General features: G+C 34.6%; 1 long non-coding RNA gene across 1 annotated transcript in view; it reads right to left on the bottom strand.

The window, feature by feature from the left end:
- Positions 1-15,144, bottom strand: part of LOC108532833 (uncharacterized) — a 55,947-nt gene that overhangs the window by 28,203 nt on the left and 12,600 nt on the right. Inside the window, exons 3-4 of the long non-coding RNA XR_001886564.1 lie at positions 14,311-14,369; positions 9,072-9,182 (exon numbers count right to left, since the gene is read on the bottom strand). This is a non-coding gene — a long non-coding RNA (uncharacterized LOC108532833). The remainder of the gene's footprint in view (positions 1-9,071; positions 9,183-14,310; positions 14,370-15,144) is intronic.

Here is a 15,144-nt window from a genome sequence, read left to right as displayed (position 1 = left end):
CCTGAATAACAGTTTGCCCATTCTGAAGCTTGAGTCTCTAGCCTCCTCACCAATCTCAAAGCCAAAAAGACAAGTTAAGTTGTTGAAATGTATATTATAATACCCAGACAGTAAAATTTACACACTTTTCTCACAGGAGAGACTTTATATCAGTAATCAAAATCCATCTACTTCCTAATGGACATTTCTAATTTGTTCCAAGGTCAAAAATGATTAGAAGCAGCAGATTAGGAAGGGAGAGAAGCGATGTAGAAGGATATTTCCTACAAACAGACTTCGGTATTTTAATAAGAAATGACAACATAGAAGAAAAAGAAAATGGAGAAATACCACAAAAAATAAAGCAAGAACTCAAAAAAGGCAGGTATGCAGAGACATTTAAGGTTATGGTAGATGGTCTTATATACCTCAGAGGAGCCCTTTATAGTTACCTACTGAAGACTCTTGAAAATGTCTGCATTGTTAGTAAACAAAAGATTGACACTCATACTGGAAAAATTTTCAATCAGAATTATTGAAATACATATTAAAGGGTTGTCACAGCTTAGTCCTTAGGAAGCAAAAGTTTACCTTTAAAAATATAACTCACTTGCCAAGAATTCAAAGTACCCAAATATAATGGTATTTTTACCTTAATTTTCAAACCAGCTGAACTCTACAAATAAATATTATTGGCTTTCTGCTGATGTGGAAAGTATTTAAGATAATACTGTATGTGGTTTTGTTACACCGTGATAGATTTCTAGTTCTATCCCCTAACTAGCAGAAGTGATCATTGGTTTAACATTGCTTTTCCTCAATTTTCGTGCTAGCACTGACTACTCTTGTTCCATGCTTTTGACTATTATTGCAAGGTTTGTAATCAATACTGTGGCTAAAATAACGAGACCCACTGCATTCATAACAGTTTATCAACTGGAATAGTTTATTGCTTAGAATTTGTTTTTCAATTGTTTTGACATATTATCTCATGATGGAAGTTTCTGAAAAAAAATAGATGCGTATATAGGCTTTGTTAATTTTTTGTGGCAAGTCACAATTTATATCTAATTAATGGATTCCACTGTGGGTGCTCACAAGCCAAGAGAGCATAAGACAATTCATTGACAGGTGAGAAGAAATTATGAATTTATATTTATTTTTATTTTTGTCTTAGAAATAAATTATATTTTTAATAAATGGTTGACACTGGCATCCAAAATTGTTCAGCCTTTCATAAAACGTTTATCAGTTTGCCTGAAGGACGTGTATAATTATAGCAAGGCAAAGGGTTGACGGGAAAGCTTTTATCTACAAGCTTTTAGCATATTGTGGTCTACTGCAGTCTATGTGGATAAATGTACATATAGATATTACTTTAAAGAATAGAATCTTTACAACATCTAGAGTTAGATTGGAAGTGACTACAAAAATCCTGGTATATTGGGAGGCGGAGGTGGCAGTGAGCCGAGATTGCATCATTGCACTCCAGCCTGAGCAACAGAGCAAGACTCCATCTCAAAAAAAAAAAAAAAAAAAATTCTAGTATGTTACAGATGCTTGCTAGTAGTCTCTCTCCAAAAAGTACTTACAAGAGTGTTTGAGCTTAAAGATGAGTCGTGGCTTTTTTAAAAACAACTGTTCTAAATGTTTTGACTTTTACTGAGATGATAAATGTTTGGCATTGGGTATTACCCAGCAGACATTTTTATAAAATAAATAAATTTAATGATGATAATGATGATGTTAGTGGGAGAAAAGGAGTTTTCTGTAATAAATAAATAAACAAAATAAAATTATGTTTTAAATAACTACTTCATTTTTATCCCTTATTTCTTTTGTGATTTTGTATATTTTACAGCATATATAATACACATTACATATATTATATACTATATTTTATATGTATATATTTGTAGAGCAATGTTTCTAATAAATAAATATATTGAAGCTGCATGCTCAAACACTTGTGACTAACTGAGATGTGAGATCAACTAACTCATGCATAATGGCAGCAACATTTTTGTACCTAAAGAAATCTTATTAATAACTATTGCCATGTTCCTGGTGATAGTCTATAGCACTCTAGAATCATGCTTTTATTTGTTTATCACACTAGACTTGGAAGACTTAATATGTATCAGTCACGATGTTTTCAATTGCAAGTAACAGTAATCAGCCAGAGGTAATGTGGGCTTCAGACAAAGGGATATCAGAGTACTAGGCTCCACTTCATGTTATTTTCTTAGCTTCTCTCTTCTCTTTGAGTCAGTTTTGGTCTTTGGTCCCCGGGCTGACTTGCCTCATTATCTCAAGATGGTTGCCGACAGTAGCCAGGGCAACAGGATTCCTTGTTCATGTTTGAGTGCAGGGTGTGTGTGTGTGCATACGTGTGTCAGAGAGAGAGAAGGACAGAGAAAAACTACTCCTGCCAACCTTATTAGAAACAAGAAGCTTCTTTCCCAGGCCTAAGCAAGACTCTTCTCAAGTTTTATTGGCCCAAATTGGTTTAGACAGGACCTTATCTAAACCAACTTCTGTTAAGTGTGATAAGTAAGACTATCATTATCTGTCACTAAAGAGTTAAGGTGGAACCACTAATGAGAATTCAATGATAATATTCACTAGATAATATTCTCCCCATCTCACAGATTCTTTCCATTTTACTTACCTCAAGCGGAATAACTTACCTAAGATTACCTAGCAAATGAGTCGTTGACTTGAAATACTTGTCATCATCGTGTTTATTATTCACTATTATTATTACCAAAATACTAATAAAAATAACTGAGATTTGTATTATATAAAAGAGCACAATAATATAGGGGGATAATACCTACAGATAAATAGATCAAAATAGTCAAAATCTAAGTCGGAAAGCATCATAAATCAATGAGACATCTAATACGAGGGGTTGGAAAAGTGCCCAACTGTGTGTAAAAACAAAACTAACAGCCTACCTCTTCCTAAATTCCAAAATAAATTTCAGATGGTTTGTGTAAATGTAAACACTGAAACTATAAAATTTAGAATTAATTTTTTTTTTTTTGACGGAGTCTCATCCTGTCGCCAGGCTGGAGTGCAGTGGCACGATCTCAGCTCTTGGCTTACCGCAATCTCTGCCTCCCGGTTTCAAGCGATTCCCCTGCCTCAGCCTCCCGAGTAGCTGGGACTACAGGTGCGCACCACCACGCCCAGCTAATTTTTTGTATTTTTAGTAGAGATGAGGATTCACCATCTTGGCCAAGATGGTCTTGATCTCTAGACCTCGTGATCCGCCCGCCTCAGTCTCCCAAAGTGCTGGGATTACAGGCGTGAGTCACCGCACCTGGCCAGAATTAATTTTAAGCAATAATTTTCTGCTGCCTAGGAGTCAAATATTTGGAGGTAACATTTATAAAAGTTTATAAAATTTACAATATTAAAATAAAAAAGGACTTGTTTTCACTATAAAACAAAATTTTCTGAGTGGGTGTGTGTTGATGGAGGAGGACAGAAGTCAGGCCAATCACACCATAACTGTTAAGTAATGGCACAGTCAAAAGTAGGCAAACTTTTCTATAAAGGACCAGATAATAAATATTTTAGGCTTTGCAGGCCATATACTCTCTGTTGTGACTATTCAGCTCTGCCCTTGTTATTTAAAAGCAACCATAGATAATAAGTAAATAAGCAAGTATGACTTTGTTCCAATAAAACTTCATTAACAAATAAATAAATAAAATTGAAAGATAAAAATGCTAAAAGTTTAAAACATCAAAAGGCCAACAATAAGTGTAAAATAATAAAGGGTTTGTATTTTAATGTGTAAATAGTCCTCATAAATTAATAACAAAAAGATAAACACACCAATAGATAAAGGAAAAAAGGATAAGATGATTTACCATAAAAGACATTTTAATTCCAATAAATGTAGGAGAAAAAAAGTTCAAACTCACTAGTAATAAAAAAAGTCCTAGTAAAAACAAATGTATCTTTCATTTTTTAAAACAAATTTAGTCAAAACAAATAAAATAGCTTATTTCATTTATAATGTTCAGTGCTAATGAGGCTTACATGAAGCTGGTACTCATACACTTTTGGTAGAAATTAAAATGTTCAATGATTAAATTTACAAAAGTTTTGAGAAATAATGTGCTCAAGTTACAAAAGAAGGATTTGAGAAGAATATTCTCACAGTTTGCTTGTGAGAGTATACAGTGCTACAACTCTTCTAGAGTTTGTCATTGAATCATAAATGCCTTTAAAAATATTTGTATTTGTTGACCACTAATCTAAGAAGATAAAAAGAAATACAGATAAAAACTTTCATTAATTAATCTATATAGTAGCCTTAAATTAAAAACAACCTAAGCATCTAAAAATAGTAAATGGTTTGATAAATTATTGTAAGTTCACTCAATTGGCTATTTTGCAGCCATTAAAAATTATGCTTCAATAATAAAAATATTATGTAAAATAGCAGTATAATAATTTAAATACAATAAAATATAAATAGTATTTTAAAATAGTTAAGTCATGGTGAAGCACTATTATAGTGAAATATATATTAAATCGTAGAAAATACAATATGACATCAACTTTGAATATCTGAATAGAAAAAAAAGCTGAGAAAACAGCACATTTAAATGCCTTTGAAATACGAAAAGCAAGATTTAAATGTTTTAATATATGTTGTTCTATATTTCTTGAATATTCTACATTGAACATGTCAAGATTTTTTTTTTTTGTTTAGAAGGTATTAAAATGTGTCATATGTTCAAAGTCCCAGTTCTCTTTTGAGAAACAAGCCCATCTCTACATTACTCATGGATGTACATATTGAAGAATTACGTATGGAGATCATGCCAATATACCAAAAAACACATAAGATCTAAAGTACAACAACAAAAAATGGTTTTACATCCCTCTAGTTGACTAAACAGTTATATGTGGAAATCATACCAACAATTTTAGAAAAAATATGTGCACACACAAAAAAGTAGTCTTACATACCTTCAGTTGATTAAGTGCACCTAATGTTTATTAAGTACCTATATATATTAAGTCAATTATTTTTATGCATGTTTTACTCAATCTTCCCAACAAACTATGAGTATTGTCATCTCATCTTTCTAAATGAATAAATTGATGCTCAAGTGAAGTTACATATCTAGCCAACATAGAGTAGCTATGTAATGCCATTGCCAAATTTCAAATCTAGGTCTGTTAGATTCAAGAGTTTATAACTTTTTACAAATACATGCATGCTGCCTCTGAGGCAATTCACAAAGACACAATTGATCAATAAAATGAGGAATTAATTAAAAGTAAACCGTCTGAGGCCGGGCGCGGTGGCTCACGCCTGCAATCCCAGCACTTTGGGAGTTTGAGGCTGGCAGATCACAAGGTCAGCAGATCGAGACCACCCTGGCTAACACGGTGAAACCTCGTCTTCACTAAAAATACAAAAAGTTAGCCAGGCGTGGTGGTGGGTGCCTGTAGTCCCAGCAACTCGGGAGGCTGAGGCAGGAGAATGGCGTGAACCTGGGAGGCGGAGCTTTCAGTGAGCTGAGATCGGGCCACTGCACTCTGGCCTGAGCAAGAGAGTGAGACTCCATCTCAAAAAAAAAAAAAAAAAAAAAAAAAAAAACACAAGTAAACCGTCTGGAAAAAAAAAAATCAAACTAAAGTTTTCAGGAATAGCATGTGATTAATTTATTTGCAAAACTTTATTTTGTCTTTTGCCTGAAGTATCCTGATAATTTGATTTATTTTCTAGTTTTAGTTTAGATTTGTTTCCTCCTAATCCAGAACTCTTAGAACTTACAGGAAGTTGTGAATACACAATGTCAATCACACTGATACCTTAAATTAGCTCAAGGAATGGATGTCTCACTCTACATGCAAGAGCTACACTATATGCAGACTTCTGGGGAATAATGCCACTTTGATTATTCGTCTTCCATGGGATTTCTTAATGGCTCAAATCACCATTGCCAAGGTCAAAACAATACATTTAGGAAGTTTCAGTTAGTTAAGTATCTTATAAACAGAGGATTAACATATCACGGTCCAAACAGCTGACTGAGCTCAAACTCTGTAGTCTGCCTTTTGGGAACATTTTACAAAGCTCAATTGCTGGTGAATTTCAACTTGCAAATTTCAGAAGAGATTTAAAAGCATCCTAAGACTATATAATTACACACTGAAAATTTTAGAATTTATAATGATGGAAACATAAATAGTATTTTTCATTCGGTGTTGTTAAGGAACAAACGTTTTGTCATTAAACTTTACCAGAAGGAGAGATGACAGTATTTGAAAACGGCTATGGATAGATCTGAAAATGATATTTTACTCTATCTTATAGAAGCATCATTTTCAGAATCATTTATATGCCTTTTGAGTTGTGTTGCTAGGTTTTATTTGCTTGTTATTATTTTTGAGTGTCAGTTTTAAAACACTGTAAGCACATTTGTTACCTTTGTTTGAAAGATTTCTCCCCAAAAATAAAGGGAAATTGCTAGTTTGGATTCAGAGCAGAGATGAGAAAAAGAGGTATGTGTCTCCCTTCCCCATCCCACTATGCTTTCCCAAGACCTGTCCACTCTTAACCACACATACACCACAAATACTCATTTGTAACTTTATTCATATCAATAACTTATACTACCAAGTTGCTCTTTTTAAAACTCCATTGAGTTATGGACAAAGCTTATATCAGAACACTATGAAGAAGAACCTTAACAGAAAATAAGCTTAGTTTATTTTTTGGAATTAGTTTAAAATGCTCTTTGAGTACCATAGGTATCCTCCCTGGCACAGGATGCAATTGTCTTAAAAAGTGACCTCTTTATATTGAAATTTTATGAAATGCTTTGGAAGCTGTCATTATCTTTTTCAGTCAGAATTATAATTAGGATTTATTTTCAACATAGTATTTTGATAGCTTTTTTAACACCATGGCACTGAAAGTGGAGAGCTTCCTCAATGATATTTATTCAGCCTTCGAAGACATAGTCACCTGATACATCCTAAGAAACTTTTGATCATAGTTGAACAAAGTGAAATAATTAACAGGAATTAAGTTTAAGTGATTGGGAATTCCACTTAATTAAGAATCTTAAGTGATTTCCAAAACCCTCTGGAAATAAAAACTTTTCACCTGTTCTTAAACCAAGAGATAAAGTATTCATTGACCAATGAAGACTCTCGTCACCATCAGCTAGAAAACACCCTTTGAAATCCCATTAACTCTTTCATGCAGACAACCTTCATTTTCTATTTTATCAGAAAGTTAAATTTGCCATTCTATACTCCAATAAAAGTCAAGTTGTTTTGATCTGATAATTATAAGAGGTACTATATGTATCTTAATTTATAAGTTTTAAATGCTAAAGCTCGAGGCTGTTCAGATATAACAGGAGTCTGGAAATGAGGTACAAAATGCTGGAATTCAAATTAACCAATAAATATATTTTAATATATATCAGCAGGACTCTAGAGGATTCCATTAATGTTGAAAAATAGAAAGGATTTAGGTTAATTTGGTAAGAAGGCAGGTCAGAACGTTTACAACAGTGGTATAGAATTGTATAGAGATGCAAAATTTTTCAAGAGAGCAGAATTTTTTCAAAAACGCTGACTCTAGCTGTCACAGCCCTGCCTTGGCTAAATCCAGTGGAGAGATAGGAGGACTTTCTAATTTGCTTTCCCTCTATTTTAATAATAGCTGTGCATAAGTAATTTATGAAAGGCCAACCAGGCAGTGGGCAACAGAAAATTAAACTCATTTTATCTGAAAGCAGGTGGATTTCTATATATCATTAGCATGCATAGAATTCTCACAATGTTATTTCTCATACTGATGGAATGTAACCAAATAATATATGAGTTTTTTGCTTATGCACGAGTGAAATTTTTAGATAAAAGTGCCAGCCCCAATGGCAATTTTCTGCAAAACGAAAACTAATTCTGCGAAGCTTCTTATTACTGGAAAGACTCATTTGGCTTGCATTAGAGACTGACATAAGTGACTTTAGGATTTTACTAACAGATTAGATGAGATGTGCCACATACAGTAATATCATTAGAGAATGTAACAGCACTGGAACGCTTTGGGGCACTTATTAAGGGTACCAGCACAAGTAAATTGTTTTCCTTTTTGACACAAGCTTTTGAATTTCTTCCCTCCGATTAGAATGCTTTATTTTATGGTTGCTTTTATGATATTTAAAACAACTTTTATTTTATACTCCTGAAATTGCATACAAATTATGTTTTGCATGATTCAGCTCAGTGTTACTAAATGCATTATCTATGCCTTATTTCGTGACTATCACCTAGGCAGAGGGTAGATATGTATTAAGAAAACAGCTTACACAATACTAAAGTCAGAATTCTTCTAACAGAATATTATCCTAACTTACAGCAAAGACTAATCTTCATGGCTCTGAAGAATTTTTGCTATTAGTACCTTTCACTCAGTGTTTGTGTGAGTTCTACTATCAACTTCTAACAAAATCTTAGAATTGGATCATTAGAAATGGTTATTATAATATGAACACTTCTATTGTTCTGTTTAATTACCATTCTAAAATTCATTCACGTATAATAAATACCATAGTTCTTTTTATTCTGATGAATCTTCCCTCATCAAAAATTATGGATAAAGCAAAATATTTTTTGCTAAGGTAGGCAAAAGTGTGGAGTGGGGATGGGAATGCTTATCACCTTATGAAAGAAGCTAAGGGAAAGGCTGGAAGTATTGGGGGGATGATTTTATGCTCAATATTTTCCTTTTCTGAGTTACCTTTTCCTGATATAAGTTTTTACCTTTTCTTGGGCATAGAGAAGGTTGGGTTTTTTTCCCCCTCCTTTTATACTTCATCATCAGAAAAGAAAATTAATGAGAAAATGAACACATACAGTTACCTAGAGCCACAGGAATGCATTTGGCAAAGTGCTATTCAGTGTCCCAATCTATAGAGTGGTGAGGTTTACAGCCTGTGAGGCCAAACAGATGGGCAACCGAATCCCAGCTCTGCCACTTGACTAACCGCCTAATTTTAGGCAAACAACTTACCATCTTTTAGTTTTTATTTCCTCACCTATAAAACAGGATTATGATAACTCTGACCTCGAAGGCTCTCTGTGAAGATCACATGCAACTGAATCATTCTGCTCTTCATATTCTATCACCGTAATAGAAGGGGAGGCACCTGAAAACAAAGGGTGGCCTCATGAGTTGGAAATTATGTCAGACTCATTGTGGTAAATGTTTCAGATTTCTATAGTAAGAACTCAAGAACCCAAAATTGTGTTAGTTAAGAAATAGAATGTGAAAATAATCCATGAGACAATCCTCCTTGAAATATCATGATCTAAAGACTCTTCAATCTAGCAGTGACTGAAGTCAGTCATCTCTATGTTCAAAAGTCATCTCTTCTGAGGACTTGGTTGGTCACAGACATCTATGTGCTCCTAATTCTATTTTTATTAGCATTCTTATCACACTGCTTTGGTATTATTTACTCAAATATCTTCATGTCTTGCACTCTTTAAGGCAGGCACTTTGTCTTTTCAACTCTAATTCTAGCAGTCAGAACAATGCCTGACACATAGAAGTCACTAAAATACATGTCTATGAACTTTCCATGAATTTACATTTTTCCATGAATTTATGTTTGAGATCTGAAAAAAATTAGTACAAAATAGAAAAAAACTTTTAAAATAAATGAATGTATTTAATTAAATTTCCATAAACTGCTCCATTCATGTCTTATTACCTATGAAATTTAATATTCATAAAAATTCATTACATTAAAAAATGTAGGCCAGGCCCGGTGGCTCACGCCTGTAATCCCAGCACTGTGGGAGGCCGAGACGGGCGGATCACAAGGTCAGGAGATCGAGACCATCCTGGCTAACACGGTGAAACCCCGTCTCTACTAAAATGCAAAAAATTAGCCGGGCGTGGCGGCGAGCGCTTGTAGTCCCAGCTGCTTGGGAGGCTGAGGCAGGAGAATGGCGGGAACCCGGGAGGCAGAGCTTGCAGTGAGCCGGGATCGCCCACTGCACTCCAGCGTGGGCCACAGAGCGAGACTCCGTCTCAAAAAAAAAAAAAAAAAAAAAAAAAAAAGTAAGGTATATTTTCACATCACAAAAATTTCTGAGGATGCAAAACAATTACCAAGAAATTATAATCAATCTTGAGTTACACATAACCAAATAATTTTGGATATAAAAGGATAAAAATTCTTTCAAATTATTTTTACAGTAAAAAATCTATATATAATTAATATGGAATATTGGTGCATTTTGATGTGATATGATGTGGGGTAGGGCCTATAAAAGTGGGAGTGCCCAGTCCCTCAGAGGTCTTAAACAGCCTGATAACAGTAGGCCAGAATTTAAACAGGCTAGCTCAAGCATAGTGAGACTAATCAAGAAAAGCTTCTTAGTGGAGGTTTCCCTGATCTTCACTATAAAGGTGGAGAGAGAGAGATGGTTTGGAGAAGCGGAGTTAGGCTTCACCAGAACTAATCTTATAAGTAAGCAAAGTAAGAGACTGAGAGTATTTTCCAAGATGCTAGACAAGACCCTTTGACTCATTGCACCTTCATTCCCTCACCCGAGAAACTTTTCCACTATGCTTTTTGAGATCTAAAATTCTACCCAAAAGAATAATTTTATCTAAAACTTATGTCAGCTAGTATATGTAGATGTGGCTGAGAGATACAACCCGTGAAACAATATATTTGATTTAGACAATAGTGTGAGTTTAACATTTTCTTTCTTCTGGTTAGATTTGATTTAAAAAAAAAAAAAAAAAAAGAAAGAAAGAAATACATTTAGTGCAGGCAGGCACTAAATGACCAAGTAGGGGTACACTTGGAGAGGAGTAGTAAGCCAGAATATCAGAGACAAAAAATGCCAGTGGTCTACTGTAGACTGCACTTGAGACAGCTCGCATTCATGGTCAAAACCCAAGATTATCACAAATTGTACTGAACCAGCTTTTGGAGAAATGTGAGTTGTGGGAACCACTGAGGGCTTGTGAGTTATGGAGCAACCTGGTCAACAAACGAGGATGGAGAATAACCTGAGGCTGAAAAAGAAACAGAGAAATGGCAAATGGTAACAAATGGTAACAAATGGCAGCAGCCACCACATTCTTACTGAGCCACTGCAAGAGGGAAAAAAATGGATTCATTCTATACAGATGCTAAAGACAGGATAGTTCACCTTAGCATTTCTATTGCTAGTCGTTTTATATATTTTACTTACAGAGTTTAATCATACGTCCCAACTAATAGATGAACTAAAATTGTCTCTAGGAGAAACAGCAGTGTTTAATGGTCACTCTGAAATATCATGCATGTATAACCTCTAAGGTTAGCAATACCTATTATCTTTATCCAACATCTGGGAAAACATCCTTTTAAGTCACCATATTTTTAAAAGAAACTTAATTCAAGTTAGCAAATAGAATATACACAATAATGCCAGGAGACTGGCAGATCAAAAGTGATAGGAGTATTTGTAATGCTTATCTGTCTCAGAAACTCAGAGGTGGCATGGAAAGACTCAGTCCTATCATTAGGGTTGAGTAAACCAGAATTTCACAGCAAGTCTTTGAGCCCATAACCATTTATAACTAAATTTATTCTTACTTTAAAAATGGAAATCTATGCAGTAGTTGAGAGAAGAGTAGTTCTTTTCACTTCATTGTTTTATATTATTTTTATCTGTCCTTTGCTTTCCATGGGTAAAACAGTTAGTACCCAAGATAGTATCAGCCGGTGCCTCCATTATTCCTACAACATTAAATTTCCTAATTCCTTTTCCCTGTTCTCATCATAAAATATTAAATCTCACACCCTCTAATATTCACAAAATTTCAGCTCAATCAACTGAGCAAAGAATTATTATGCAAGAGTTTGTCTCTATCCTCTAATTAGGGAGGAGTCGAAGTATTGATCTTCAAAAGACCGTTAGGAATGTTATGAAAATGGGTTACCATTTATTCTAGGAGGGCTCATTGAGGGTCTTATTTAAAATAAACAATATCATCCTTTCAAAATCAGGGAATGAAAAAAGTGTATATTTTTCTCAAAGTATGAATGCCACAAGGGTTTCTCACATTGATTCATCGCTTATAGATAAAACAACTTAAGCTGATTTTCTTGTATATAGAGTAAGTGTAAAATGTTCCACCAAAATAGGTAATGACATTTTTGTGTCCATAAATGTGCATGTAAGTCCAATTATGTATTTGTTGTCATTTAAACATCACCACCATTATTGAAACAGAAGTGCCGGTACTAATTCTTGCTGTCACTTTTTCCAAAAATGAAAATAAGGCTTTTAAGCAAAATGCTAAGGTTTTCAATGTGAATTATTCATTCTTTGCATGGCCTTAGCAGAACACTCTCAGCAAAATAGCTAAACAAAAGCCTACCAGGGTTCTGGTTTCTAATCTGGTTAAGAAATACATTATAGGATTTTTCTTTTAACTTCACAGTTAATGGAAAAGTTTTCCTTTCCTGAAACTCAGCAAAGAGTTCAAGAAGCCTTCTCTAACTACCACAGCCTCCATCTAATTGAAGTACCATGAACAGACCTTGAAAACAGTGGCATTAGTCACACAGCTAAACAAACTACCTTTGATGGTACCAGCCAACCAATCAGAACCATTCCCCAGATGATCTTTGTGGGAATAGCAATCCATTAATAATAACTGAAGTAATGATCTTTCATGCCACCTTTCTTTCATGTAGGACCACTCCACTGGTAATCTCTTAGGGGAACTATTAGCTACTTCAGTGTCCTTCAGAGAGGGCACTCTGCCGGTTCCAACATTTATTTCCACTGTAACTATTTTTTCTCTCCCACAGAAGTGCCTTTTAGAAATTAAAATAATTCTCACTGTGACTCTAGCAGGTAGACAGGGATAAAGAAAAGAAGAAATGAGTGGCAGAATAAATGAATTAAGAAGGAAAACACCTTCTTCCCCACACCTAGCTCTGAATTTCAAAGTTATCAAAGATAAGTAATGCACTTAATTATTTTATCCCATAGTGGTTCATTATCACTATTCTTTGTCATTAAGGAGACTAAATCTATGTGTATCTAAATGGTTCATACTAAATATAAATAAAGTTTTACAGGATTTTTTTTACCCCGATCTTAATAGCTATGAATATATGCTACAAGAGTGAGGGTAGGAGAGAATAAAAATCTGAGGTAGTCCAAGCTGTACCCCCAGCTTCCTACAATACTGAGCTCCAAGTTGGGGTCTATGTATCATTTGATTTCTCATGTTTAGTGCCTCGCCCTGCATAGGTACTCAGTAAATGTTTCATGAATAAAATTTCTCCCATGAAAGGACAAATCAGGCAGAAATCAACCACACTGCTGAATCTTCTACATTCTGCACATTAGCTGCCTTTGCCATTTTCAGTGTCAGCCTGAACATGGCTAATACTTTATTTTGATTCTATGCTTCACGCTCTCAACCTTCATTGTCTTACAGGGTCTCCTTATATTTTCCAGAGTATAGTTAGATCAACTACTACAAACTCTTAGCAATGGAGGAGATAATTTGGTAAACATTTTCCATTAGCTAAACTGTACAGAATACCTCATATAGTGAAATCTTTACCCAACTAGTATGGTTTGGCTCTGTGTGCCCACGCAAATCTTATCTTGAATTGTAATCCCCATGCGTTGAACGTGGGGCCTGATGGGAGGTGATTGAATCATGGGGTGGACTTCCCCTCACTGTTCTCATAATAGTGAGTGAGTTCTCACGAGACCTGGTTGTTTAAAAGTGTGTAGCACTTCCCTTTTCTCCCTCTCTCTAGATCCTGTCACCATGTGAACATGTACTTCCTTCCTCTTCACCTTCCACCATGATTATAAGTTTCCTGAAGCCTCCCAGCCATGCTTCCTGTATAGCCTACGGAACTGTAAGTCAATTAAACCTCTTTTTTTCATAAATTACCCAGTCTCAGGTAGTTCTTTATAGCAGTGTAAGAACAGATTAATAAATCCACCCTTAACCCCAAATATGTTGACTTAAAATAAACTGGTTGATTAAAATAAAAAAAAAAAAACCTTCCTCTAGCTTATAAAATATTTTAGCAGTTCTTAACTTTTCACATCACTAGCACCTCTAACATGGTGAATAAATAACCAAAAGATATTAAGAAAATATCAGTGATTCATATTTTTATTCATTAAATGTATCCATATGCAAACCCTAGATTGGGTAGTTGGTTTGTGCAACAGGATGAAAATTTGAGATAGTAACAAGATTTCCTCATTTCAAGAATCTGATTTTACCTTATGATTCTTCTCACTTGGTCAGGACTACACATTATTTCAGGAAAGGAGGAAAATACCTAAAAGAATGCAGAATACAAAGACAGTCAGTTCTTGTTTTCTGATTGCCATAACAGGTTCTTAGAACTCATTTTTTAGAACATATTTATAAAGAAAATTCTCAAACAAATACAAAAGCAGAGAAACTAATATAATTAGTTCCTATATATGTAGCACCCCATTTAACCATTAACTCAAAGCCAATCCTCATTTATCTATACCTACCTAACACTCCCCTTCTGTCTTGAAGTTTTGAAAGCAAATCCCAGACATCATATCATTTCACCCACAAATATTTAGCATATTTCTCCAAAAGACAAAGGATTTTTGGACTCCCTCTTTCTACATCAATCTTTTTGTTGTACACGATGTATTAATTGGAAGAGGCTCATCTTTTAAATATGATCACAATATTCTTATCACACTTAAATATTAAATAATTCCTTAATATCATCAAATATGTAGGGAGTCACATTTCTCCGATGGCTTCATAATGAAACACAAAGCTTTTTATCTGTAAAATCTGAGGTTAAAGAATTTCAAAAATCTAATCTTAAGGATTCAGGACATATAATTTATCCGTTAAAAAGTAATTAGGCCAGTGCAGTGGCTCATGTCTATAATCCTAGCATTTGAGAGGCCAAGGCAGGAGGATCACTTGAACCCAGGAATCAGGAGTTTGAGACCAACCAAGGCAATAAGCAAGACCCTTTCTAAGAGAAGAAGAAGAAGAAGAAGAAGAGAAGAAGGAGGAGGAGGAGGAGGAGGAGGAGGGGGAGGAGGAGGAGGAAGGAG

Source organism: Rhinopithecus bieti, unplaced genomic scaffold (assembly GCF_001698545.2).
Source record: "Rhinopithecus bieti isolate Rb0 unplaced genomic scaffold, ASM169854v2 scaffold_76, whole genome shotgun sequence".
In the NCBI taxonomy this organism is placed as follows: Eukaryota; Metazoa; Chordata; class Mammalia; order Primates; family Cercopithecidae; genus Rhinopithecus; species Rhinopithecus bieti.
This window is presented reverse-complemented; position numbering and strand designations above follow the sequence as displayed.